Source organism: Hemiscyllium ocellatum, chromosome 24 (assembly GCF_020745735.1).
Source record: "Hemiscyllium ocellatum isolate sHemOce1 chromosome 24, sHemOce1.pat.X.cur, whole genome shotgun sequence".
Lineage (NCBI taxonomy): Eukaryota > Metazoa > Chordata > Chondrichthyes > Orectolobiformes > Hemiscylliidae > Hemiscyllium > Hemiscyllium ocellatum.
The window spans coordinates 19507990-19535812 of NC_083424.1; the positions used below are offsets into that span (position 1 = coordinate 19507990).

Sequence of the window (27823 nt, forward strand, 5' to 3'; positions counted from 1 at the left end):
TTTCTTACGTATGTGTGTGTCTGTACCCACTTGAGCGCTGAGTGACATAGCATTTAGATTTCGGGTGAACTTGTGAACAAATAATATGCTAGCTTGCAAAACTTCAAGATATCCCAAAATACTTCATGGTCAGTGAAGTAGCTTTGATGTAATCTCTTTGTCATGTGGGGAGCATGGCACCCAATTTGCCCAAAACAAACTCCTCCACAGACAGCGATTAAATAAAGGACTAGATTCCCAGCCTTCGGTGTTAATTGTAGGAAAATGTAAAGGAGTATGCCTCTGCTCCTCTTTTCCTTTTGAACTGTGGCATCTTTTGTATTCACCTGAGAGATAGACAGATCCTCTGTTTAAGAACTCACCTGAGAAGTTACATCTCTCTTAGGGTAGGACTCCCTCTCTGCTACCAGAAAGTACCAATATAGGTTTCCCAGAATGGGACTTGGAATCTGATAAAAACCTATTTACACTTTATTGATTAGTTTCTTTCAAAGAAAAAGCTGAATCAGCATCTGGATATGAATTGGTTTCAAGGTTATGAGGACAACCGTAGACATAAGATACAAAACATCCCTAGAATATTATCTGGCAAGGATTGAGTACAATTGACTGTAATGTTAGACTAATATCCTAAATCTTCTTTCAATTATGTTTGGAGGTCAGGATGAAAAACAAAGCAGTTAGAACCTCTTTCAGAGGTAAATAAATTGCAGCCAATTACATTGCATATCATTAGTTGATGCCTTTTGAAAAAATCTGCATGCAGCTGCATAATTGCTGAATGGTCAGTAGCATTATATTAATTTAGTTACGTTTAATTTAGTTTAAACTCCTCAAGTAACCGATGTATACAGACAAGAAAATATTTCCTGGTCTTTGTTAAGACCATCTTGATCAGATGGGCCACTGGGCTGAGAAGTAGCAGATGGAGTTTAATTCAGATAAATGCGAGGTACTGCATTTTGGGAAAGCAAATCTTAGCAGGACTTATATATTTAATGGTAAGGTCCTAGGGAGTGTTGCTGAACAGAGACACCTTGGAGTGCAGGTTCATAGCTCCTTGAATGTAGAGTCCCAGGTGGATAGGATAGTGAAGAAGGCATTTGGTATGCTTCCTTTTATTGGTCAGAGTATTGAATACAGGAGTAGAGAGGTCAAGTGCATGCAATTCTGGTCTCCTTCCTATTGGAATGATTTTGTGAAACTTGAAAGAGTTCAGAAGAGATTTAGAAGGATGTTGCCAGGATTGGAGGATTTGAGCTATAGGGAGAGGTTGAATAGGCTGGGGCTGTTTTCTCTGAAGTGTCGGAGGCTGAAGGGTGACCTTATAGAGGTTTATAAAATCATGAGGGGCATGGATAGGATAAATAGACAAAGTATTTTCCCTGGGGTGGGGCTGGAGTAGGAGCAGGTTGGGTGGAGGAGGAGGAGGAGGGTGTCCAGAACTAGAGGGCGTAGGTTTAGAGTGAGAGGGAAAGGATATAAAAGAGACCTAAGGGGCAACTTTTTCACACAGAGTGTGGTACGTGTATGGAATGAGCTGCCAGAGGAGGGGATGAAGGCTGGTTCAATTGCAACATTTAAAAGGCATTTGGATGGGTATATGAATAGGAAGGGTTTGGAGGGATATGGGCCCGGTGCTGGCAGGTGGGACTTGACTGGATTGGGATATCTGGTTGGCATGAATGAGTGGACCGAAGGATCTGTGATTCTAAGATGGCTGAATATAGCATCTATTGATGGCCTTTGTTATGGAAACAAAATTGGTCAAAGTTTCAGCTTTTGACTTGTGTCCATTACCCCATCTGCAGAAAATGGGTATAATTTATGGATATAAGGTGCAGCTGAAGTTAAATTCAACTATGTTGCTCCTTTGATTTAATAATTCACTAAAAACTCCCTGTCTGGAATTCTATCTTGTGTTTAAGCCTTATGGGTGAGATACTGGAAGGTGAAATGTGCTTTTGCAAATGCAATGCTTCAGAGTACATTCCTTCAGAAGGGATAGGGAACATATTGGAATTTAAGACTGAGATATTAAAGATGACCATATTTGCAGATATTTATGGGACTTGATGACTCAGTAAAAAGAACTACTTTGATGAACTTGGAGATGCCGGTGTTGGACTAGGATGGACCGAGTTCAAATTCCCACAACACCAGATTACAGTACAACAGGTTTATTTGAAAGCACTAGCTTTCGGAGCACAGCTCCTTCATCATGTTGTTGTCAACCTGATGAAGGAGCAGTGCTCTGAAAACTAGTGTTTCCAAATAAACCTGTTGTACTATAACCTGGTGTTGTGTGATTTTTAACTTTATTTTGATAAAGCTTCTTCAGAATGTCCCTTAAAATATTGCATGCAACTCTGAAACAATTTTTTACTGTGTCAATGTGTGGCGAACAGCAACACTGATTCCAAGGAGAGTGGTCTTGCAGATGGAATTAAGCAAATTAGATACTAAGTTGAAAAGTGAGGACACGCAACTGGTGTTTTCTGGCTGTCTTCACTCTCTGACTACTCTACATATTGAACGGTGTCAATTGTGATTCAGTTGGTAGAAGGCTTGCATATAAATCAGCAGGTTACTAGTTCAAAGATCAATGTTTTTGCCACCATCCAGTATAGTACTAACGGAGTGCTGCACTGCCAGCAGTGCTGTCTTTCAGATGAGCAGTTAATCTGAGTCACTGTCCACACCTTCAGGTCGGTGTAAAAGATCCACGGCACTATTTTAAAGATGAACAGAAGCGTAGGCCCAATGTTTTGTTTGATATTTATCCTTCAGTCAGCAACTTTCTATCTGGCAATATCATATCTCTGGTTGTGAAGGATTGCTGTGCATTAATTGACTGTGATTTATGACAGCAGTGACCACATTTCAAAAATGTTCCATTGGCTGTGCAGTGCTTTGGGGCGTATCAAAGTTATGAAAGCCACTGTGTCAATACTGTTCTAATTTGAGAAGATGTAAAGGTTAGTAATGTGAATGCAGAAAGGATAAATTCAGCTGCAGATGTTCCATACTATCTGGATTATGGGAAGGTTAAAACCAAATATCAGCTGTCTGATGACTTAATGTTCCAGTGCCTTACACAAAGAGTAAACAAAGTTCTGGAAGGGAAGAGGAGGTGTTAGTACTGGAGGAATGAAGGGCTTGTGCCTGAAACGCCGAATTTCCTGTTCCTTGGATGCTGCCTGACCTGCTGTGCTTTAACCAGCAACACATTTTCAGCTCTGGAGGAATTAAACCAATAATTGGGGAATGGGAAAATATTAGCCATAAGGCTAAAGACACAATAATGTATAAGGTCATTTGTATTCAAGTAGAAATAATCTGAAGAGAAACAACCAAGTTTTGAGGTAGAGATAATAAATGCTGTTAAAGTGGCAAGAGATGTCAAAACATTAATAAAAGATGACGGTCAACAATTCAGTAAAGTACCGTCAGGATTGTACAGTGTAAGGGAATGTGCAAAGCTTTCAAATCATTATTGGCGAAAATGTAATTCTTCCAGCAGTCACTTGGAGCTGAATGGTCCCCTTCCATGATATGCTGTTCCTATGGAAGCCAAGCAGCTTCACTGTCAGAACATATTTTATGTTGACTGTTGTTTAATGATAATAATTTCCCAATTATTTTAATTGTTGTTCACATAAAGACTATAAATTGTGATTGCAGGTCCCCTTACCATGGCTCTAGGCCAGCCGTAAAAATATTGCAGTGACTGAGGTATAGCAGAATAGAGTCTGTCTGCTGTCCAGCCTGCCTTCAAAGAAATTCTGATCAAGGCAGAATTGTTGCAGTTAGCCTTAGAATTTATGAGGGAATGACCTATCAGAGTTCTATATCTTCTTATGTTTCTAATTGCGCAGAGGAATGTACAGGTGTTGGGTAAGAGCAAAACCTAGTCAGGTACAAATGGCCTCCATATATAAATAGGGAGACTCTCAAAAAGAAAGGATTAGTTATTTGAGCAATTTATCAACTGGAAACCAGTGCCAGTTGAGAGTCATTGGAAATGAGAGGAAATTAGGATGGAGTTGGTGTGGGGGATGTTAAAATGTGAAAATGAAGGCAGGGAAGCTTGGTGAGTCAGTGGAAATTTAAGCCTTTCTCATCATGGTAACCATAGGGACTTCATAATAGACTGGCACAGGACCAGCTTGTTCAGCCTCTCAAATGGTGCAATTAAAGAGGCCTAACGCTTTACAAAAACCCAGATTATTACAAATAAGCCATTCCTCCCTCACACAAAGGCAGCTTTGAGATCACTTCTTTTCACAAAGCTTACTTTTAAATTCATCTTATTTTTGTTAGTTAATCAGCACTGAGTAAGTATTTACTAGATTTAGCAATAAAAATAATTGTTGTAAGTTAGCCATTTGATTCATACCAAGAGGTGTGGGAGATCCAGCGTTGGTGTGGTTTAGTTTTACATTTGCAAGTGTGACATTTGACTCCTTGACCCTCAGCTGACAGGATTGTGCTGAGGGGAGACAGATGCTGCTAATCTTTTCAAAGCGCCAATGTTTGTTTTATTTTATTTATCCTTGTTAACACGGTAACGTTTTGCATAGGGAATTCTGTCTGATTGTTAGCTCAGTGATTTGACATAGCAATAAAAATAGCCACATGTGGTTCTTCAGAGCTTTTTAGGTGTCATTTAAATGATAAGTAAGTGGGTATGGGTGACTGTGGATGGGGCTGGGGTGGCACGGTGGCTCAGTGGTTAGGACTGCTGCCTCACAGCACCAGGGTCCCAGGTTTAATTCCAGCCTTGGGCGATTGCCTGTGTGGAGTTTGCACATTCTCCCCGTGTCTGCGTGAGCTTCCTCCCACAATCCAAAGATGTGCAGGCTAGGTGAATTGGCCATGCTAAATTACCCGTAGTGTTAGGTGCATTAGTCAGAGGGAAATGGGCCTGGGTGGGTAACTCTTCGGACTTGTTGGGCTGAAGTACCTGTTTCCGCACTGTAGGGAATCTAATCTAATCTAAAACATTTGTTGCAGGACAGATGTTTCACAGTGGTCCAACATGGAGGAGGCTGAGCAGAGTTTCTAGTTGATTGGTATCTAGTTGCTCTGTTATTTACTCCATTTCTAACGCCTGTCTAATGTGATGGTTATTGCATGTTTTGATCTGTGACCTGGAGATGTGACTGACCTAAATGTTGCAGGTAAAGGAAGAAAATGGCTTCGAGCAGCACGTTCAGTTCTCTTTTGGGTAACAGGCCAGAGTTACAAAAGAGTATAAAAATAGGAATGAGTGATTGCAACTTCAGTTTGGACTATGCCTTATAATGTAAGTTACATGGAACAACGGTCTGAATATTTGGTTTTACAATCTAAATATTCTGTGGAGTTAATTTAAGTGTCTCCTAATGACCACTTCCAGCCTCCAAAAGTTCAGATCTGTTCTCTTGCAAAAGAAATTCTGCATTAAACCATTTGCCTGCCTTAGCTCAGTCTGATTTCCTCATACTTCTGGAAGATGACAATTGCTAACTACTGAAGCAGATCATGAGATGGAACATTAGAGAATCCACCCTTGTACTTCCTCTATCATATTGTCCTGTATTCAGAATGAAACCTTTGTGCTGTTCACTTATTTTGATGTTGCAGATTCCTCTGCTCACCTCCTTATAAAATCTTAGCTGTAAAACAATCAGTCAGCTTTATTCACTGTTAGCTTCAGATTCTTGCGTTGCAGTTAATGTCTCAAAGTGAGCTGCTCTCATCCTTGTTGATCATGAACCAGACTCGGAAGTTTCCCTTAGTTCTTACAAAGCAAAGATGGACAAAAGCTTTGAAGCTCCAATTGAAGGTTCCCTTGATGCACATGTTTATTTATTTTAAAAGTGCTGTGGGGCCCTGAAGTAAGGGCAGTCACTGTAACAGTGTGACAGCATGGTCCAGCTGGTAGTGGGAGAAAGGAATATAGTGTGTGTGTGTGAGAGAAACATACATATTGGGCATTATGCCCAGGCAAAACATTAGACTCCACTGAACAGCATCAAAGCATTGCTGCTTCCCTCAAGCTTTGATGCTGCAGTGTTTTGTTCTGCTCCTGAATGGTGTGATGATAACATTGAGTCTTAAGCTGAAAACTGGACTCCTGTTTCCTGAAAGATGGATACACTGAGTTGCAGCTCATCGGCAGAGGCCTGAATCCTGTTTGTTCTCTTGAAAGAAAATGTCTAGGTGAGATTTGTCTGTATGCGGGATGTAGTGCAAACCCATGTGTACAGCATTCAGATTTGTAAGGTTTTTTACTCTCTATCAGCTGACTCCATCATAGCTACAGGGAGAATGTGGGTAAGTGGAGTTTAAATGTCCATCAATCATGATTAAATGGCGGAGTGGACTCGATGGGCCGAATAACCTTACTTCCACTCCTATGTCTTATGGTCTTATAGCTAGGTCTATTCACTTCTGTTACTCAAGCATGATTTTCTGCTATGTTCTGACTTATTAAGCTATTGTAATAGAGACCCCTGATTTTTTTTTTGTTTTATCATCAGCATGAGGGTCAAAAAGGCTAGGCTGAATTAATTGTGCACAACCCATGCATTTATGTGTTAGAAACAAAGCAAAATCCTTATAATCAATAATGAGGTCAAATTAAATAACTAGGAAGGAACAAATATACTGCAGCTTTCAAGATTTTTGGAGCGAACAATATTAAGATTATTTAGTAAATAAATACTTGTTGCTCTTCACACAAAGTATCATACAAAACTGAACTACAGTACATCTTTTAATCCTCCATGGCTATGCCAATATGGAACTATGCATTATGCAGGCAAATAAAAAAGTACTTCTTTACTGCCTTGTGTCTTGATGCAGAGAGAAGATAGAAATACAGCAACAAAACTGAGGTGTGTCTCTGCTGAAATTTCTGGAATTACCTGCTTTTAGAAGTAACCTTTTGGCAGGACAGTAATTTTAACATTTGACATTGAATTCAGAAGGCCTGTTTGATAAATTAAATAGTTAAAAGATACCTAGGAATGATATTATGACTCAAAAAAACCACAGAATGTATCAGCAGCAATATGTCTGGTTGGTATTTATTTATTGTACAGTTTCCCTGAAGAAATCTTACTATTATTAATGCCAACTCTAAACAAGTGTGTTTTATAAAGTAATATTAATCTTGAATGTCTGAACAATATATACATCTCCTCTAGTCATATTCCACAGATGTTTCCACTCAATGTATTGAATATATTTGAAGACGTACACCTTGTTAATCATCTGGTCCTTCACCCAAAACACTATTTAACAGCATTGTACTGTTATTTATTACCATATTGATAGTAACACATTAAAATGGTACAAGGACTGGACTCACAGATTAAAAGTTTTTCGCAACAGATACAGGGAATGAGCAGAAAAGTATTTTTATGGTGCAGCTGGTGATAGCTTGGAACTCTGAGCCTGCGAGGATGGCGAAAGTGGAGTCAATCAATAATTTAAAAAAGAAATTGCCTCGGCATTTGATGAAATGAACTTGCAGAGCTATGGCTATAGTGTAGAGGAAAGGGACTGCCTGGATTGATCTGCAGAGAACAAGCATGGACACAGTGGCCTGAATTGTTTCCTGTGCAGGAAGATCTCTCGGAGGTCAAAGAGAAATCTCATGACTAATAATGCTTTAACTTGTGTTGCTCGTAGTTCATGGTCTTGAATGTTTCCTACCACCAACACAAAATTATAACTCATGGTGTGCAGCTGAGAATTCTTTCCCCAAAGCAACAAATGACACTGCACAAAAGTTTCCAGCTTTTACTGTGTGGTTGAAAGAAACATGTCGCACATTGCAGTGGGACTGTGAAATCAGAGTGCAATGATGGAATGGTTTGTATCTAAACCAAATACTCCTATTCATTTGACCAGAATGTTTTGGCAGGATACAATCCGTTCCCTGTTGGTGCAGTTATGGGAAAAGCAGCTATTTGAAGAGGTTTGTGGATGTGTATATGAATAGGAAGGGTTTGGAGGGATATGGGCCGGGGGCTGGCAGGTTGGACTAGATTGGGTTGGGATATCTGGTTAGTATGGGCGGGTTGGACCGAAGGGTCTGTTTCCATGCTGTACATCTCTCTGACTCTATGAATAATTACAAGTTGGAACACCGTCGGAGAGGCCAAATAGCAAATACGAGTGCATTAAGCCATCCTCCCCTGTCTGATACACCATTGGTGGTCCTGTTACTGGAAGAGTCTGTAATAGTTTAAAATTTTCTGGACACACTTCCAGTCACAGCTGACAATATCAGATTTTGGGTGTAGAAAGATCTGGTCTTGGAAAAACTGAAACAGTTGGTGGTGATGGGAAAACCCCAAAGGGCCATCACAACCAGGATTGAAGCCTTTTTGGACCCAGAGACACCAAATCATAGTAGAGGACGGCACATTGTTATGGGGAACAGGAGTGATTGTCCTGAGCAAGGGTTGCCACCAGATACTGGCTGAACTCCACCAGGGTCATCCAGGGGTTTCCAAAATGAAGATGTTGGCACATAATTATGTTGGGTGTCCAGGATTGAATGCAGGCATAGCTGCACTGACAGGGCAGTGCCCAGCGTGCCAACAAGGACAAAAATTATTGCCAGCAGCTCCCCACATTTTTGGGAATGGCTGGGTAAACCCAGGACTTGGTTACACATTGACTATGCAGATATTTTCATGGGCTCAATGTTCTTAAACATTGTGGATGCCTACTCAAAGTGGCTAGACCTGCATAGGGTTCATTTATCAAAGACGAGATGACAATAGAAAAACTGTGCATCTTTTGCAATATACGAACTCCAGAAATGTTGGTCACAGATAATGGGCCATCATTTACCAGCAGGGAATTTGAGTATTTCCTAAATGTGAATGGTATTTGTCATAAAAGGACAGCTCCATATCATCCATCATCCAATGGTCTGGCAGAAACAGCAGTCCAAACTTTGAAGGCAGGTTGAAAGAAACAGCCGACAGCCTCATTAAATACCAAACTGTCCCGGTTCCTATTTGATTACAGGCCACCCCTCATTCAATTACAGAGATGGCTCCAACAGAGTTGATAATGGGGGGAAATCTCTGCACCAGGTTATATCTGATCTTCCTGGACCCGGGGAGGGGGTCATGGCATGGCGTGAAACAGCATTTGGAGCATTAATGTTGGATATAAGGTTCCATTAAGCGAGGAGACAGTTTACTTCAGGGAACAGAGTTTGGTGCAGGAACCATGAGAATGGCCCTGCATGAGTACGAGGCATGGATGACGCAAGATCGGGTCCAGTGACAGTGAAGTTTGGGTACGTGTGATGGTCATGAACAAGCAATATACGAAAGCTGGAAACTCACAAGCAATGAGGGAGCAAAACATGCCGAGCTCCTTGTCAGCTTTTCCAAGTGCTCTGGAACCAGGGGGTTCTCCTTCTCCATCAAGAGCTGAAGATACTTTAGAATCTGAGATCGACAGGATGGATATTGCCACCTTGATGCCTTTTGCCGCCTGAAGAGGAGAATGCATTTCTTTTGAGGGCAAGCGGTGAGCTACTGAGCATTACATGGTGCCTGTGTCAGAGGCAGAGTTAGAGAAACCTGACCTGGTGTTAAAACGCCCCAGGAGGAGCCAAAAAAAATGAACTGGCCTATGTCCTCAGACTCAGGAGAGGGATGTAGTGATTGTGACGCGGTCAGCCGGGTGGACCTCATAGAATATGAGTTCCCTGATTGAGGTAGTTAACCTGGTCCAATCAGGGAGCCCTGGCTGACAGATATAAACAGGAGTGTGAACAGATCCAGGCAGCGGGCCGTGGAGGGAGTCGTGAGGCCGACTGCCTGCCCCTCTTCCGCGGTTACGTTAGAGCCTGGGTGTCCTTGGAGAAGGAGCACGTGGTGTCCACCAACACCCTGGAGTTGTTCAGGGAGAGGTGGGCGCCGCAGGGAGTGGAGTGCATCATTTCTCCCTCCAACTCTATTTTGATTTAGCCCCTGCCTTCCCCTTCACTGTTTTGATCACACAGCATTGCCCTTTGATGTGAAAGGCACTGCTTGTCACAGGCCACTCGGGGGTTTCCTTTCTTTCTGGTGGTGGAAATTAAATAAAGATTTGTGCACTTTGTGTCTCTCACTGTGTCTCACAACTACACACACACACACCATGGGCGCTGGGGAAAAAATAGAAATAAACAGGAGTGTGTTTTAAAAAAAACAGACATGTCAGAGGTTCTGCTCACTCTGAGAGTTGGCTCTGAGGGAGCAGGATTGGTGTCAAGGACTCTCCGTATGTAAATAAATGGGGACTTAGTGACGAATACCCATTTCTGATTTGTTCCTTTGTAGATGGTGAACAAAACTTTGGAGATTCAGGAGGCAACTTACTCACCATAGAACTTTAATCCTTCACCTGGTATTATTTTAAAGTGTTTGTGTGTTTGGTCAATTTATGTTTCTAGTCAATGATATTCCAAGGATATTGATGGTAAAGTATTTAGTGTTAATAATACTGTTGAATGTCAAAGGTGTTTGACTTCTGCTGGTTAGTTGGTAAAGGAACAGACCAGAAATAAAATTTTACTGAGTTTTAACTAGGCCTGCAAAGTGAAACATTACAAATGTATAGCTCCTAACTCTCCAGCCCATTATCAGTGACAGTGTGTCTCCTCATACTCTTTTTGAGTATACCAATTGAACAACTTAAACTATTTAACTGATGAACCTTCCCTTAAAGGGGCACTGTGCCAAAAATAAAACTTCAATGGAAATCTTACAGAATAATTACAATGTCCTTCTTGGAGCTGATGATGCGCTCCTCATCTGCGGGGCCCACCAGTCATACCAGTGGACACAGCATCCACCTCCAAGGCTCACCCAGATGTGAATGTTACCCTGTAAGTGGGGACAGAAGGCTGAATCAAACAACCTCTGCAACTGCCTTAACCTGGATCTCCTAATGGCCACTTGACCAGGCCCATAAGAATCTTCTCTGATCTGCCTGCCTGCTCTGCACCAGGTGGCCAGACGTCAGAAAATTGAGGCTGAAGTGCAAGCAAAACCTGAAAAAACCGCTCCTTCAAACGACTCAGAAAAGGCTGCAACCTTATACAACTAACTTAGACATGAAACACTGAGTCCTGAAGGCAGCAGAAAGTACAAGGGGCTTAGCAATTTGTGAGCCATCTCCCCCCCCCCCACCCCCCACTCCCCACCACCATTGCCCCAAATCTCTAATGAAACAAGGGGAGGATTCTCCTGAGAAGATCCTCCAAACGGGGACCCTTATTACCTGCAGATGACAGCTGGAACGTCAGGCATGGTCAGGTGGGCACTGAGGCTATTGTGTAGCAGCAGCCCATTTACAAAAGATCTCTGTGCAGACATTCCGTGAGATGTGAAATTCCATCTGAATAGGACGGTGTTCAGTGTTTAAGTCCACCACATGTTTGAGCTGCTTCAGTTGAGACTAAGCACCATGTTTTTACAAGCCTGGAAGGCTTTAACCGCCAGCTGGATATTCACTGCTGAACAATACACAAGTTCTTGTGATGTACAAATAATTAACCAATGAGTGTCCCCTCTACCCTGTACGTATTTGATCTTTATATAATGAAATAGGAGGGCCTCTTGTGATACAGTGGTAGTGTCCCTACCCCTGGACCCAGAGGCCCGAGTTCAAGCCCCACCTGCTCCAAGGCATGTGATAACACTTCTGAGCAGGTTCATTAGAAAATATCTTAAAAGGAAGGTGGTTTGATTCTGTCCTCTTGGTAAGTGTCATTGCTCTGTGTTTATTTGGCACAAATGTTAATTGCCACTTACCAGCCGGAGTCTAAGTGTTGTCGGGTCAGGCTGCATATGGTCACAGAATGCTGTAGTAACTGAGGAGTTTGTGAATGATATTTAACACTGCGATTGTCAGCAAACACCTCAACTCATGATGAAAGAAAGATCTCTGTAAAACTGTCAAATATCTTTAGGCTTAGGGCCATACCCTAGAAACTCCTGCGGTCATGTCCTGGAACTGAGTTGGTTCATATCCAACTTTATGCTGTCCAAAGGTAGTTAACAGTGGCTCAGTGGTGGCCAGTGACCCAGGTTCAATTCCACCCTTGGATGACTGTCCATGTGGAGTTTGAACATTCTCCCATGTCTGCCTGGGTTTCTTCCGGTGGCTCCAGTTTTCTCCCACAGTCCAAAGATGTGCAGGTTAGGTGGATTGGCCATGGGAAATGCAGGGTTACAGGAATAGGGTGGGAGTGTGAGTCTGGTTTGATACTCTTTGGAGGCTCAGTGTGTACTCGATGGGCTGAATGGCCTGCTTCCACGCTGTTGGGACTCTATGATCTTCCTCTGTGTTAGGCATGACTCCAGCCAGCGGAGACTATCGGCCTGTTTCACATTGACATCAATTTTAATAAGTCTCCTTGATGATATTCTCGAGATACTGTCTTGATATCAAGAACAATCACTGTCTCATTAACATTTGAATTCAGTTCCTGTGTCCATGATTGGAACCACGTCTGTGAAAACATTTGGAGCCGAGTAGCACAGATGGAACCTGAACTCAGATCAGTGAGTCACTTATTGCTCCTTTGCTTGATAGCGCTGTTGATATCACCTTCCAGAGTTTTTCTGACGGTTGAAGGCTGATGGGGGAGGGGAGGGGAGAGTGCGTTTTCAAAGATCTTTTGAACTTTGTTTCTTTCTTTGGTCAGTTTGATTCAGCAGGAAGACAATCTTAAGAATAGTTTTCATGGTGATCAAACAATCACCTTATTTCTTGTCACCAGCAATGTGGGTTACTGGGCAAAAGTGAGGACTGCAGATGCTGGAAACCAGAGTTTAGATTAGAGTGGTGCTGGAAAAGCACAGCAGGTCAGGCAGCATCTGATGAGCAGGAAAATCGACGTTTCGGGCAAAAGCCCTGTGTCTTCCCCAGCCGATATCATGCCAAGTTGTAATAACAATGTCAGTGCCATAACATCGCTGCAAGGAAATGGTGACTAGAACAGACACTCTCCTCATAGAGAGTTTTCATCTGTGGGATCACACTGGCTTTTACTAAACTAAACTAAAAGCCAGGGAGCCAATTTCTGTTGCAGGGACACAGTGCATATCATGAGGAGATCCAAGTCGGGGAAGACATGCTTACTACTTTTTGATGGTGGTATTGTTCCTGTTGTGCCTTATCACTAACAACCTGCCAGAAAAGGTGAAATAAAGGAGCAGGCCAAATCCAAGTAGGGAGGAAATGTGGTTCTCTGCAAGAGAAACCTTACTAATGAGCAAAGGCTACGGCAACGGATGAATGGGCACCGCACAACAATCAACTGACAGGAGTGTTCCCTCCCAGTTGGGGAACACTTCAGCGCTCCAGGACATTCAGCCTCGGACCTTCGAGTGACCACCGCAGTCCAACACCGGCATCTCCAAATCATGGAAAATCTTGCTAAACACGAACAGTAATTCTGAATCCTGATTGCTTTCTTTCTGTGGGGATAGTTGTACAAAGTTCACTGTACTATTTTAATCACCCATGAGAATTAGCATCATTTGAGAAACAAAAGTGAGATGCAAACAAATTATCTCCTTCAAACAGATGTTAAAGTGTCAAGAGCTGGTGGAAGTTGCATGCCTAAATGCTCCTTTGAACTGTACATCATACATCATAAACAACAAACATGTGAGAGATAAGAATGCGAATTAGCAAGGGATTTGCCCTCAGCAACAAAACACAGATTCAGTTACTGGTTAGTAAGTTAAAAATCACACAACACCAGGCTATAGTCCAACAGGTTTAATTGGAAGCACACTAGCTTTCGGAGCGTCGCTCCTTCATCAGGTGATAGTGGAGGGCTTGATCCTAACATACAGAATTTATAGCAAAAATTTGCAGTGTGATGTAACTGAAATTATACATTGAAACATTGATTGTCTGTTAAGCCTTTCATCTGTTAGAATACAGTGATAGTTTCACTTCTTTCAGATGTAAATCACAAAACTTTTTTTTAAAAGTTGCATTCTCGGGTTAGCTGTTAACAATGGTGTTAGCTAGACAATATGTTGAAGGTGTTGGCCCCCTGTGTTCTCTGTCTATGCCATGATATTTCGATTGATTCTAATCTAAAAAGTGAGATAACAGAGTTTTACATAAATTCATGCAGTTTTTGAGCTCAGAGTTCTACATGAATGTATGCAGTTTTTGAGCAAAGTGCAATGTAATTCTACAAATACAAATTCACCCCACAAAATATATGTGTGCATGTGGGTCTTTGTCTGTGTGTCTATCTGTCTGGAGTGGGGGTTGTGAGTGTGAGAATGTATGTGTGTGTTTAGTGAGTGCAAAGTGTCTTAAGTCTGTGAGGGGGTGCATGTGGGAGTGTGTGTGTCTATAAGGGTGTGTGTGGGTGCGTGTGTGTGGGTGCGTGCGTGTGTGGGTGCGTGCGTGTGTGGGTGCGTGCGTGTGTGTGTAGTGCAATGGTGATCACCTGTAATGTGACATGAACCCAAGGTCCCAGTTGAGGCCCTCCCTATGGATACCGAACTTAGCTATCAGCCTCTGCTCGGCCACATTCCTCTGCTTCCTGTCCCAAAGTCCACCTTGGAGGATGGTCACCCAAAGGTCCGAGGCTGAATGTCCTGGACCACTGAAGTGGAAGGGAACCTTCCTGTCGGTTGATAATTGTGTGGTGCCCATTCATCCATTGTCGTAGCCTTTGCTCGGTTTCCCCAATATACCATACCTCGGGGCATCCTTGCCTGCAATGTATAAAATAGACAATGTTGGCTGAGTCACATGAGTACCTGCCGAGTACAAGATGGGAGGTCTTCCCACGCGTAATAGTGGTATCTATGTCCACAATGTGACACATCTTGCAGCGTCCATCGTGACAGGGTTGTATGGAGTTGTCCATGTACATTTTCCATGTACATTTGCTGATGATCTCAAAATAATAATAATGGATTGCCTTATGTTTTGATCTTGATGACTTGCTGTGTGGGTTTAAACAGTCAGTCATCAGATCATCAGTGCCATTTATTTCTGTTTGTGTCCTGCCAAGTAGTGATAAAGTAATACAGTGGCCTAAGTTGAGTAGGATGTCAAATGTGGGATGATTGAGATTCAAATTCATCAATTCTTTGACCTGAATTCAGTGTTGTGGGCTGACATACCCTTCAGAAAGGTTTTCATAAGAGATTTTCGGAAAAGACATGGATTGTCAAGGCCGCCTTGATCTCATTTCTGTTCACCATATCCTTTAAACAAAAATAAGATTGTGTTGAAGCCACTTTAATCTTCCATTTCTCTGCCTTTCCTGTTAAGTTTATTCCACATCAACTAACCTTTTTCAGATAGAAAAGTCCAACTTGATGTTTTTTGCTAACTTTATAGTTTCAGCTTCTGATTAAATCCTTTCGGTGTAACAAACAATTTCTGTAGGTTAATTTTGTTGTCACCTTTTATAATGTTGACAATTGCAGTGCAATCAAACCAAAGTCTACCCGTTGCAAAGATAAACAGTCTAACTTTCTTACAGCTTGAATTCCTGATAGCTGTATCAACCTTGTCAACGGCTGACTTTATTTTGCCCTTCAACTGTGGCCCTGATGAGAGTCCAAAGTGAAAAAAAAATCGAAAGGACTTGCCGCTGCAGCACACAAGCACATTTCCTCGTGTGTGGCTTCAAAGTGGTGGCATGGAGCAGCCCACCCACCCTCTCTCAGTTGATCAAAGATCTAATAGGCAAAAAAGTAAAAATAACATGCAAATCAACCTGTGACAACACCAAATTGTTTTCACACAAACTGCAGTGTTACTCATTTTACAAGTAGTATGTTTTATAACATTTGGAAGATAGTATTTAATAAATTTAAAGAATTTGAGAGAAATATCTTTACCACAGACTAGTGAAAATTTGGAAATTGCAACCACACAGAAGTTCAGATGAACAGCTTAGGGAATATGCATTTACAGGGAGAGTGGATGCGTACATGAGAGCAAAAGGAAGGTAAGGTTATGTTCAAACGGTTAGATGAAGTAGAATAGGAAAGGCTCATGTGAAGCCCAAGTGAAGTACATTTCAGCCCAATGGTGTATTTCATATATTGTAACCTGTCATTTCCCTTGTTAATAACTGCATCTGACACCTATCCTTTCAAACAAATTAAATGAATCTGAAATATACCTTTTATGCTAGTTACAGCAGAGCTTGGAAGTGATGTGTGTACAGCTGTATGAATTGGTCATTTGGCTTGACAATAAAAGGTTAAATTGTTACACTGGTGTGATAGATATTTTATAGTACCCTAGATGTTTACAACAGATAAAGCACTTTTGATTTCTTATTTTGTTAGAGTAATCCAAAATTCATCTCAGTGTCTAATTTGCTTCCTATGACCCTAATTGTTTTCTCTGTAATGGAATATCCTAAACTGTGTTCTGACTGATTTAACTCTAGTTTGTGCATATGAACCTCTGTAACCTTTTCACTCTTGTACTTTACAGTATATAAAACCTAAAATGTCATTTGCCTCTTGTAGTTTTATCTATTCAAGCTTGCATTTTCTGAAAAAAATACCCGTTTAAACTTCTGGCTTGTATTGTCCATCCACATATTTCTAAAACTTTTTTGCATCGAATCAGTGCTCTCATTCCAATTTTTTATTCCCATAAAGTAGCATTTCATACTTATTCACATTAACTCTTCTCTCAGCGGCACGGTGGCACAGTGGTTAGCACTGCTGCCTCACAGCGCCTGAGACCTGGGTTCACTTCCCGACTCAGGCGACAGACTGTGTGGAGTTTGCACGTTCTCCCCGTGTCTGCGTGGGTTTCCTCCGGGTGCTCTGGTTTCCTCCCACAGTCCAAAGATGTGCGGTCAGGTGAATTGGCCATGCTAAATTGCCCGTAGAGTTAGGTAAGGGGTAAATGTAGGGGTATGGGTGGGTTGCACTTCGGCGGGTCGGTGTGGACTTGTTGGGCCGAAGGGCCTGTTTCCACACTGTAAGTAATCTAATCTAATCAGCAGTCATTTGGAACAAGAGGGATGCTTGCCCAGAGTAAGGACAGAGGGTGAGTGAGTGAGAGGTTGTCAGAGATGGAGGAGAAGTCAGTGAAAGGTTAAGGAGGTGGAAAAGGGAAAGTAAAAGTCAATGAAAGAAATACAAAATCCTGAATTCATATTTGATGTTGGTAGTCAGCCTTGTGTCAGTCTGTCGCTTATTCCCTGGTCAGAGAGACCTAGCATACCAAAGGGGAGCTTTCCCCTTGATATTACGTTTTCAGGCCTATCATCTACCCTGCTTCAAATTCAGCTGCACTTGGTGAAGCAGGGCTCACATTCCATATTAAATTCCAACTGTCCTATTACAGTCATTATGATGTGAACAGTTTACAGAAGACCATAAGGTGTAGCAGAATTAGGCCTTTCGGCCCATTGAATCTGCTCCACCATTTGATCTGTGTACATTTCTCAATCCCATTCTCCTGCCTTCTCCCAGTAACACACAATCTCTGGTTTTAGTGCTGTTTTCAAAGGTGTAAAGGTTCTAATTGGCTTTATGTGTAATGCAGTATAAATGGCACTCACTCACATCCATTGTGAAGTGGAAGTTTCTCCTTTCAAAAAAGATTAAATTTTCTACTATCATTTACTAGTGTGACTGCCAAACAAACTATAAATCCTTTTTCCAACCAGTATTACATATGCATGCAGAATATCAGTAAAGCCTGATGATGGTAGTGAGATTGATAAAGATGCTAAATAATAATTCTGAATCAACTTAATCTGAATTGATTCTGTCCCTTATCAACAGGTCACCTGACTCCCGTGTTGCCCAAAAAATCTAAAATGAACTAAGGTCTCGAGAATAAGATGTGAGTCATTCCTCCGAACTGAAGCAATATGAATCAGCAAATGGAATCATTCTCAGTTTAACTCTGTTGACACAGTTCAAGTTTGAGCTGTTCTAGCATTTTTGTTAATTCTGCTAGTTTATTCATTAAATGAGAGTCATCACAGTTGAGCAATGTTTAATGAATGGAATTGGAACAAAGTTAGAGCAATGATTTGTAGAAAATGCTCATTTAAGATAATGACAAGTTCTGTCGGACCACAGCAGCTAATGGATCTGCCCTGACACATTATTTGTTCTAGCCCTGACACTCTTATGTATGTGAACAGAGAAGGTACTGAGTTATATGAGGGGTACCAATTTAATGTCTGGTCTCTTCAACGCTGTGTGCTGCAATTGACCTCCGTGTCCTCAGGTTGAAGGGTGAACCTGCGTCAATGCTGCACCCTCAAGTCAGCTGCACAATGCAAATGAGGAATTGCTGAGGTACAAAAGGTGCACTAATGTCTTTGAAACTGCATCCCAGACAGGGGATCTAAACAACCTCTTGCACTTAGCCAACTTGTACAACCTGCCTGGGTCTTTCTTGCAGCTCTTGCAAAAGTACAGTACAGAGATAGTATGGTTTCAGCTCTATACAATAGGACAGCCAGTTGTGTGGAGAGAGTAATCTAATGATCAGTGCATTTTTGTTTTGAGAAGGTGGATCCCATTTCCCTAAGTGCAGATACAATGGCCTGTATTTTGTCACCAAACTGGTCTGTTTGGTTCCTGGACCATTGCCTCCTCAGTTGTTCACTGTAAGTGGAGCCCTGTTGAGATTGAGAAATATTGTCAGTAATTTGCTTATTGTTCAGAGGATTCCTGTTCTTTTCCACGGGCTGTTGATTGCTTTTTAACTGAGCTGCAGGAAGCTGAAAACTCCGATTTTATTTTATATGAATGTAAATTAGCTGTTTGATTATTTCAAAATTCATGATGTAAATATCAGAGGGACGCCTGAAGGCTTCAAGCAGAGCAGATTTCATGAATAGGACACTTTCTCCATTAGTACCCAATGTGGTTTACATCACTGATTCAACTTGATGAAACCAAAAGTACAGCATGTTGCGACACAAGTGTTGACTGATTGAAAATGAAAATCTTGATAAGGAGCCCCTTAACAGCCTCGTCCGCTTGGAGGTATTTTCAAATAAAAATAATTGCGTCTGCCGGTATGTACAATTTCCCAAGTTATAAGGCAATGCAGAGCCTTAGTTTAGAAACATGTGCTGTATCCCATTTCAAAAGGACACACTTCAGGCGCCAGTTCAAAACCGGGAGATGCAGCACTTTGTTCGCTTTATTTCTGATCAGCTTTTTTTCTTTCTGCTGTGTTGTACATAGCCTTCAGCATGTTTAAATGAGGGTTCAGCACAGCCTCGAGGGAGTCATTAATCATTAACGATGCTTCATGAAACAGAAGGGTTTTTCTAATCGGGACAAAGTACTGCGAGATCTAGAAATTTTAAAATATATAGATAGCATTGGAAATGCTCAGCGTGTGTGGAGAGAGAAACTAGGCAATTTGTGTGGAAACTTCGGCACTGTTTTTGTTTTTAATTTTGTCCCCTTCCTCTGTAGGTATAGACTACACTTCCCAGATGGTTCCCTGTATAGCCATTGTTCATTGTAAGTTACATGTCGTGAAAAGGTAAATAGAAGGAGCCTGTGCCCAGTTGCATTAAGCCATCACTAGTTACTAGTATCACATGCACATAACCAGCAGTGCAGATGATAATACAACTAACCGGTCTGATTCAATGTATTTATGATTCTACTGATGGGTCATATCTGTTTCTGTTGTGGGATCAGGCTTATAAACAGATAATTATAATTCATTGTGTGAAAATAATTGCTGTCTGCTGCTCACTCCACGCAAGCGCGCACCAACACACACACACCCCCACAATCTCTGGCAATCGGTAACAGTTTTTCCATATTAGTTTGATCATAGGCCTTTATAAATTTCACAAACCTCCGCTCTGACGACAACAATCCCAGCAGCTCTAGTCTCTGCATTACAGACGTCCCTTGTTACCTCTTCACTTGAAACAAGAGAACGTCTTGTGCATTAACATTTCAAATATGTTTGTGACTTATTTATCAATATACCCCTATGTGGGCTGTGCACTCACACACCGTTTAAAATGAGGAATGCCATACAAGTTCCTTCCTTTGATTTGTTAACATGCACTCAGATTCAGGAAAAGATAGAATGTAAACTAGTTGTAAGAGCTGAGAACTACAATCATATATCAAGTGTTTTGCTACCAATATACATCATGGAAATGAAACAGAATCGGTAAACCTTTTTGAGCATAGAATGTTTGTTTAAAATCTTGCCATTGTCAATTGTTGACAACAAAATAGTAGTAATGGTGGATAATTCTTTCCTCTAACTCAGGGCGCTGGGGTAAAGTTTTCACTTCAGAGAGGCAGATTGAAATAAAAGCTTGAGTTTAGGATCATTGTGTCGGTTTTTGGAGAATTAATCCCAAGAAGACCACTCAGAAGAAAGACATGTATTGTTACAGAACCTTCCAATGCACTTAGCTATGATATACTTTGGTAGCACAGTCACTCTTGTAATATAGGAAAGATGATTAATGCAGAATCAATCTTCCACTGACCCATCAATAAACTCACCACACCCAAAATGGCTGGTGCTAGGCAGATTTTCATGCCATGTTGGGAGATGGCCATTAATTGCCAGCAAATTCTCATTTAGTTTCTACTGAACTTTAACCAAAGGGTGTGATGACATTTGGGCTCAGTCAACAATGCACAGTTAACGTCAGGAGGTAATGAAGGGTGGGTTGCCAAACAGTGAGAACAGGTTAAGAACTGCCTCTAAGAAACAGAAGAAAACTACAGCTGTTCCATCCAGGCAAATATTTTGGACATGAAAATTCAAAAGGTTAGAATCAATATTCCCAGTAAACGTCATGGGTGTGCAGCAATCAAGAATGTGCTACATAGGGAGCAATCAGACCATGCACTGGGAAGGACAGTTAAGTGGATCAGTGGTCAAAACATTAGAGCACGATCTGCCTCAAACTACAGTTGCGTTGAATGTGTTATTCAACTTACTTACAAATATGAATCATTTTGAGGAAGTTCAGGCAACATTTCAAACAGAACTTTGTCAGCATTTGTCTCGACTGTGACTTTTTGTATTCAAGCTATCTGCCAACATTGGAAGTCAAGGCTAGGATGTGGAACTTGGTTACTTGGGCAAAGTTCAGAAAGGTGTATATGGAACTGAGTCATTGCTCAGATAGCAACTCAACACGTCATAAAACATGGTTCAACAGGGCGGGTTTTAATTTTAACAAACTGTCTCTGTGTCATAATGCTGGCTATGTAACAGTGAAAACTATACATTTGAATTGCCCTGATTATTTTGCACTGACGGCCATGCCCAGTCATTTCAATGCTGTAGTGACTCATGGTTCTGGTCACTGCTACCAGTATTCTACCTGCAGAGAATCTATTAACTTACCTCATGGTTTGTTTCTTATTGCCTTCAAAGAGCACCAGCCTTTAAAGATGTCATGATGGCAAGCTTTTATTATACGTAGGCTTTTTAAAAGGTGATTTCCATTTTGTAGGACTGGAAGAGCATCACTCAATTGGAGATCTCTGTATCACTCATCAATATAGGTCATTCTGCTGTAACGCATGTTTCTTCAATGCAAATTGGCTTTAACACGATTGAAGAATTTAGACCGTTATTTGTAGAATGCAAACTTTCCTTACCTGCACTGGCTATAACATGATTCAGGCCCATTAGTTTAAATGATGCAGCTATTGTGCAATTTTCTAATTATGGAAGAACGGCACTATTGCGTTATTTATTTTAAGTGGTCAAAATTGAGATTTGTTGGAGACATTTTCTTTGTGTGTTTGAGCCTGACTTGTATGTCCACAAATGTTGCAGCCCATGTAGGAATGGGCATCTTGAAGTAGCAACATCATCATGCAACGAGAAAGGACAATAGCAGCTAACAGAAACAAATGTGAAAAAGATTAAGAGAAACAATTTTATTAAGTGAGTTTAACCATGTTTAGTGATTGCAGGGTAGGTCTGGGAATCCAAACCAAGCAGCTTCTATATGGTCAGGCTGATATTAGAGCTAGATTCAAGGGCTAATCCAATAGTTTATTTATAGACTCATGAAAACTGGATCTGACTATAAAAATCAGAATATTGGTGTTTAGGAGTGACCACACTTAAAAGCTTTTGAATCCAGTGATTAGTCTAACCAGCGAATTATCAATGTGACCCACTCCCATAGCTATCAGAGTCACTGTTAATGTTGTCAATACTTAACAAAGTTATCTATGGTTCCACATGTGTCAGCTTTAAAATATTTCTTTGCCATTTTAAATTTAGACATTTTTTCATTATGTGTGATTAATAACAAGGAATCAAGAAACCATAGGGGATAGATAATGAATATGAACTCCAATTTACAAAGCTCTGCTCATTTTTTGCATTTACAGTTTTTTAAGAGGTATCTTCAAGTATTAATACATGCTTCCCATGTTCCTATTCTGAAGGTGGCGAACCTTGGGCATGTTCTGCTCCTGAGGTGGCTCAGTCATTGAGTATCTTCACAATATATATTAATGATTTAAACAAGGGAACTAAATTTAATATCTCCAAGTTTGCAGATGACCTTGAGCTGGGTGGGAGGGTGAGCTGTGAAGTGGCTGCAGAGATGCTTCACTGTAATTTGGGCAAGTTGAGATGAGCAGGAAAATGCATGGCGGATGAAATATAATGAAGTCAATAAATGTGAGGTTATCCACTTTGGCAGCAAAAACAGGAGGGTAGATTGATCAGAATAGTGTTAGTTTGGGGAAGGGGAAATGCATCAAGACCTGCGTGTCCCTTACACATAGTTGCTGAAAATAAGCATGCAGGTGCAGCAGGCAGTGAAGAAGGCAAATGGTATGTTGACCTTCATAGCAAGAGGATTTGAGGACAAGAGCAGGGATATCTCACTACAATTGAACAGGGCCTTGGTGAGGTCACTGCTGGGGTTTTGTGTGCAGTTTAGGTCTCCTTATCTGAGGAGAAATGTTCTTGCTATGAAGGAAGTACAACAAAGGTCTACTAAACTAATTCCTGGAACGGCAGGACTGACACATGAAGACACTCATTTAGTTGGGATTAAGTTCACTGGAGTCAAGAAGAATGAGTGGTATCTCATTGAATTTTATGCATTTCAATCAGGATTAGATGGGGTAAATGCAGAAGGGATGTTCCTGTTGACTGGGGAGACAAGAGCCAGGGGTCACAGTATAAGGATATGGGGAATGCCACTTAGGACTGATATGAGGAGAAATGTCTTCACCCAGAAAGTGGTGACCCTACAGGATTATCTGCTATAGAAAGCAATTGAGGTCAAAACACTGAATGTTTTCAAGAAGGAGTTTGATATAGTTCTTAGGGCTAAAGGGATCAAAGTATGGGGAAAGAGTGGGAAAAGGATAATGAGCTGAATGATCAGTCATGACCACATTGACCAGCGGAACAAGTTTGAAGGACTGAATGGCCTACTGTTTTACTAATTTCTATGTTTCTATATTCAACACGAGATTGATACATTTCTAAGTTTTCAAGATATCCAAGGATATAGTGATTATTAGAGGAAAGTGATCCTGTCGAATGATGAAACAGGTTCACAGGACCAAATGACCTATTGAGTGACATACAACAGTCTAGAGAGAGAAAAGTCAATTGACAGAATGGGATGCTCAGTGGGACAAGAACAGAGCAGGGCAGGATTGACAGTACCTGAACAATGGGCTACCTTCAAAAAGGAGATGGTTCAGGTATGGTCAAGGTATGTTCCCTCAAATAGGAAAAAGGTAGAACAGACAAACTGAGGGTCCCTGGATGACAGAAAAATAGAAATTAAGATAAAAGGAAAAAAAAAGTATATGACAAGTGTCTGGTAGGAAATAAAATTGATAACCAAGAGGAATATCAAAAATTCAGAGGGGAGGTAATGAACCAAGTAAGAGAAGCAGAGAAATTATGAGAAAAGACTGGCAGCCAATATAAAGAGGCCTCCCAAATTCGTCTTTGATATAAACTGTAAAGGATTAGTTAAAGGAGGAGTAGGGCTGATTTGAGACCAAAAAGAGGATTTGCACCTGGAAGCAGAGCTCATTGTACACGTGCTAAATTAATATTTTGCATCCACCTTTGCCAAAGAGAGTGAGGCTAATTGGTCTATGCTGATAGAGGAGGAAACTCAGTCACTAGAAGAGTTCAGAGTTGATAGTATTAAATAAACTGTTGACACTTGAAGTTGACAAGGCACCAGTATCAGATGAGATACATCCAAGGATTCTGAAAGACTTGTGAGTGGAAATTTTAGGGGCACTGGCTGCTATCTTTCAGTCTGCTCTAGACTCGGGAGGTGCTAGAAAACAGGAAAAATGCAAACATCATGGCCTTGCTCAAGTAAGATGAAGCCCAGCAATTCCAGACAAGTCAGTTTAATTTCAGTGATGGGGCTGCTACTAGAGGCAAATATTCAGGATCCAAAATCATCATCAAATGGAAAAGGATGGGTTAATAGGGAAGGTCAGCATGAATTTCTAAAAGGAAAATCATGTTAAACTAAATTTTCAGAGTTTTTTTTGAATGGGTCATAGGATTTGATAAGGTTTGCTGTTGATGTGATGCACGTGGACTTTCAGAAGGAGTTTTATATAGTGCCACAAAACAGACTTGTGAGGAAAGTTAAAGATTATGGTGCAAAGGAGTCAGGAGCAACATGAACCCCACATTGGCTGAGTAGTCAGAAGCAGAGAATAGTGGTCAAGGGATATTTCTTAAGCTGGAGGAATGTATGTGATCAAGTTCTCCAGAGGTCAGTAAGGGACCCTTGCTTTTCCTAATATATGTTAATGATCTCGATCTTGGTATGCAGGAGACAACTTCAAAATTTGCAGATGATCAAAAACCTGGAAGAGTGGTAAACTGTGAGAACAGTGTGGAACTCCAGAAGGACATAGACAAGGTTTTGGAATGGACAGATAAATGGTGGTTGAGTTTCATACAGAAAAGTTTAAGGTGATGATAGCAAGAACTTTTTGGTAGGAAGAACATTAAAAGACAGTATAAAATATGGGATTATGCACATTCTAAAGGGGGCTTGCAAGAGCAGGTACCTGAGTGTATATGTGCACAGATCATTGAAAGTGACAGCACAGATAGAGAGCTGTAAATAATGCTTACAATGCCCTTGGCTTTATTAATAGGGGCAGAGACTTGAAGAGTGATGAGATGATGTTGAACGGGTATAAGACACTTGTTAAGTCTCTGGAGTTCATATTGTGTATAGTTCTGAGTGTTACATTATAGGAAGGGTGTGAATGCATTAGAGAGAATGCAGAAGTGGTTTCTGAGGATGATTTCAGTCTGGAGAATGGATCAAAAAAACTTGAGACAGTTCTTCTTAGAAGGCTAAGAGGAGAGCAAATAGAGGTTTTCAAAATGATGAGGGGGGCTGGATAGATGCTTAGATAAAAATTACTCCCACTTGTAAAAGGAACAGGAACAAGAAGGTGTAGATGTAAGGTGATCTGCACAAGAAGCAAGAGGGAAGTGGGGAATAACTTCGCTCAGTAGTTAAGGTACGCAGTGTGCTGGCTGCAGTGTTGTGGAGATAGGCATTCAAGAGAACAGTGGATGATTATTTGTATAAAAATAATGTGCAAATGTTTGGGGGATAAAGAAGATTGGAATTAGGTACTGATGTTCATTTAATGAGTTGTTAACACTTCTGTGATTCTGCTCCTATATCCAATGTTGTTACAATTTCGTCTCTAAAACTGAAGTAGTACAATCACTTTGTTGCTAAATGGAATTTTTTTGATATTTTTCTCTATTTTTGGATAATTCAAGGAAGGTCTTAAGCTTTTTATGAGTGTCAGCCCTGAAGCATTTCTTTACGCAGTTCAATGAAATATTATCATTGAATTATTGATGTTTAGGAACCTCTATTCCAATTAAGTATTTATTAGTCACGATTAAATAGTAAAGGAAAAGCTGAAAATCTGTGTTTGCTCTTTTATAATTCAGGCCCTTGAGCCTTGCAGTGTCCAGTGACAGGCCATTGCACCTTCCAGTGGAGCAGACTATCTGCCCAATATAACAGCATGAAAGCACAAAGAAGGAAGAAATTGCAGGAGGTAAGGGTTGGGGGAGAATTGGAAGTTAACACATCATTACTGAAAAATCTACAGAGAGAAAAAAAGCAATGGTTTGTGTGAAACCTGCAGTTAACAGTTTAAATTTGTCATTTGGCAAGGGATCTGAGTAACTAAAACCAAGAACAGCTGTATTGTACGTGAGGTTGGACTCTTTAAAATGAGAATAGTAAACTCCTTGCTGAGGTGTGAGAAAGAAAGCTGAATTAATTTGGTAAGTTGACAGAGCCTGTACTGTTTGTGCCCAAGGTAGGTGAGATGGTGGGGGAGTGAAGTGTAGACGTGAAGGAGGATTCTTTTCTGAGGTATGGCAGTTAATTTGTCAACTTTGTATCAGTGTAAACCTTTTCTCACTTTGAAACACAAACCGAAATTGCTCGGGAAACTCGCCACGTCAGGCTGCACCTGAAGAGAAAAAGCAGAGTTACCGTTTCCGATCCTTCTGAAGTTAGTTCAGTCCTGAGGAAGCGTCGGTGGATTTAATATGTTAACTCTGCTTTCTCTCTACAGGTGTGCCAGACCTGCAGAGTTTCTCAAACAATTTGCAGTTCTTTTTTTCTCACTTTGACTCTTTCAATGCTGTCTTTTGTTTTATATTTGTGTTCAATCTATTCAGGTGTTGCAGGTAATTTCTGATTATCAATAGTTCAAGTTGAATTTCAATGTGCGTGCAAATTCTTATGTCATCCCTGTAGTGGTAAGTACACATTTGTAATATGGAAACCACCAACTGAACATGATGACAGGGTGACCAAGTTGGCAATTTTGGGTCAGACATGGATATAATGGCCATATTTAGCATTGGAGGAGTAGCACAGGGACTGAACCCTTAATGAAGTTTCCCGAGGGATGAGTGGGTAAAAAACACAACTCCCAGCTGCGTGGAACTCCAACTCTACAAACTGACAATTATCTCACCTGGTTCAGTTCCTCATCAGTACTTTATTGACTGATCTTGGGTGAAGCAGCAGCTGAATCATTATAATTGGCTTCAATATTGGAGGGCTAAGGAGGACGGAAAGACATTGACCAGTGTTTTCACTCATAATTCTTAACCAAAGATACCTGCTTGGGGGGAGGGAAAGGGTGAGTGTCAAGAAAGGACAAAATCAACTGTGAGACTTCCTTGTCTTTAAGTAGCTTATTATATACATGTTTCAATGCTTAAGCGAGTGAATTCTGCTGCTTGTAGAGATCAAACCTTGCATGCACTAATGAGGACGTATGCAGATATGAACTAGGAGCAGGAATAGGCTATTCAGCCTGCTCCACAATTAGATAAGATTATGGATGACCTGATTGTGGCCTAAACTCTACTGCCTTCTCCTTGCCTATAACCTTAGAATCCCTTGTTGATCAAGAATCTATATAACCCAGCCTCAAAAATACTCCACAATCTTGCCTCCAATGTTCTCTGGGAAAAAGAATTCCACAAAATAATGACCCTCTGAGGGGAAAAAAAAACTCCTCGGCTCAGTCTTAAATGGGAAACGCTTGAACTTTGAACTTTGTCCCCTCGTCCTAGTCTTTGCCATTTCTCCAATCAGATAGGACCTTGCCAGAATCAAGGAAGTTTTGAAGAATTAAAACCAGTGCATCGATTACCTTTTGCAGCCACCTCTTTTCAAGCCCAGGAGTTTTTCTGCTTTCTGGGGATTTTTTTGTTTGAAGTTACAGTTAAATCAAGA

The 27823-nt window shown here is 41.0% G+C and overlaps 1 protein-coding gene and 1 long non-coding RNA gene across 5 annotated transcripts in view; one reads left to right on the forward strand and one right to left on the reverse strand.

The window, feature by feature from the left end:
- The window catches only part of LOC132827087 (serine-rich adhesin for platelets-like), a 227522-nt gene that overhangs the window by 34421 nt on the left and 165278 nt on the right, over nt 1-27823 (forward strand). Inside the window, exon 1 of one of the 4 annotated variants that reach the window (XM_060843551.1) lies at nt 17824-17880. The exons of the other annotated variants lie outside the window; for them this stretch is intronic. The gene's annotated coding sequence lies outside the window, so the exon portion shown is untranslated. Of the gene's footprint in view, nt 1-17823; nt 17881-27823 lie in introns of those variants that run through there. 4 annotated transcript variants of the gene reach the window in all.
- Nucleotides 13786-19946, reverse strand: LOC132827088 (uncharacterized). Its single transcript, XR_009645971.1, has 2 exons — nt 19876-19946; nt 13786-14762 (listed from the first exon to the last, which is right to left on the reverse strand). It is a non-coding gene; the product is annotated as an uncharacterized LOC132827088 (long non-coding RNA).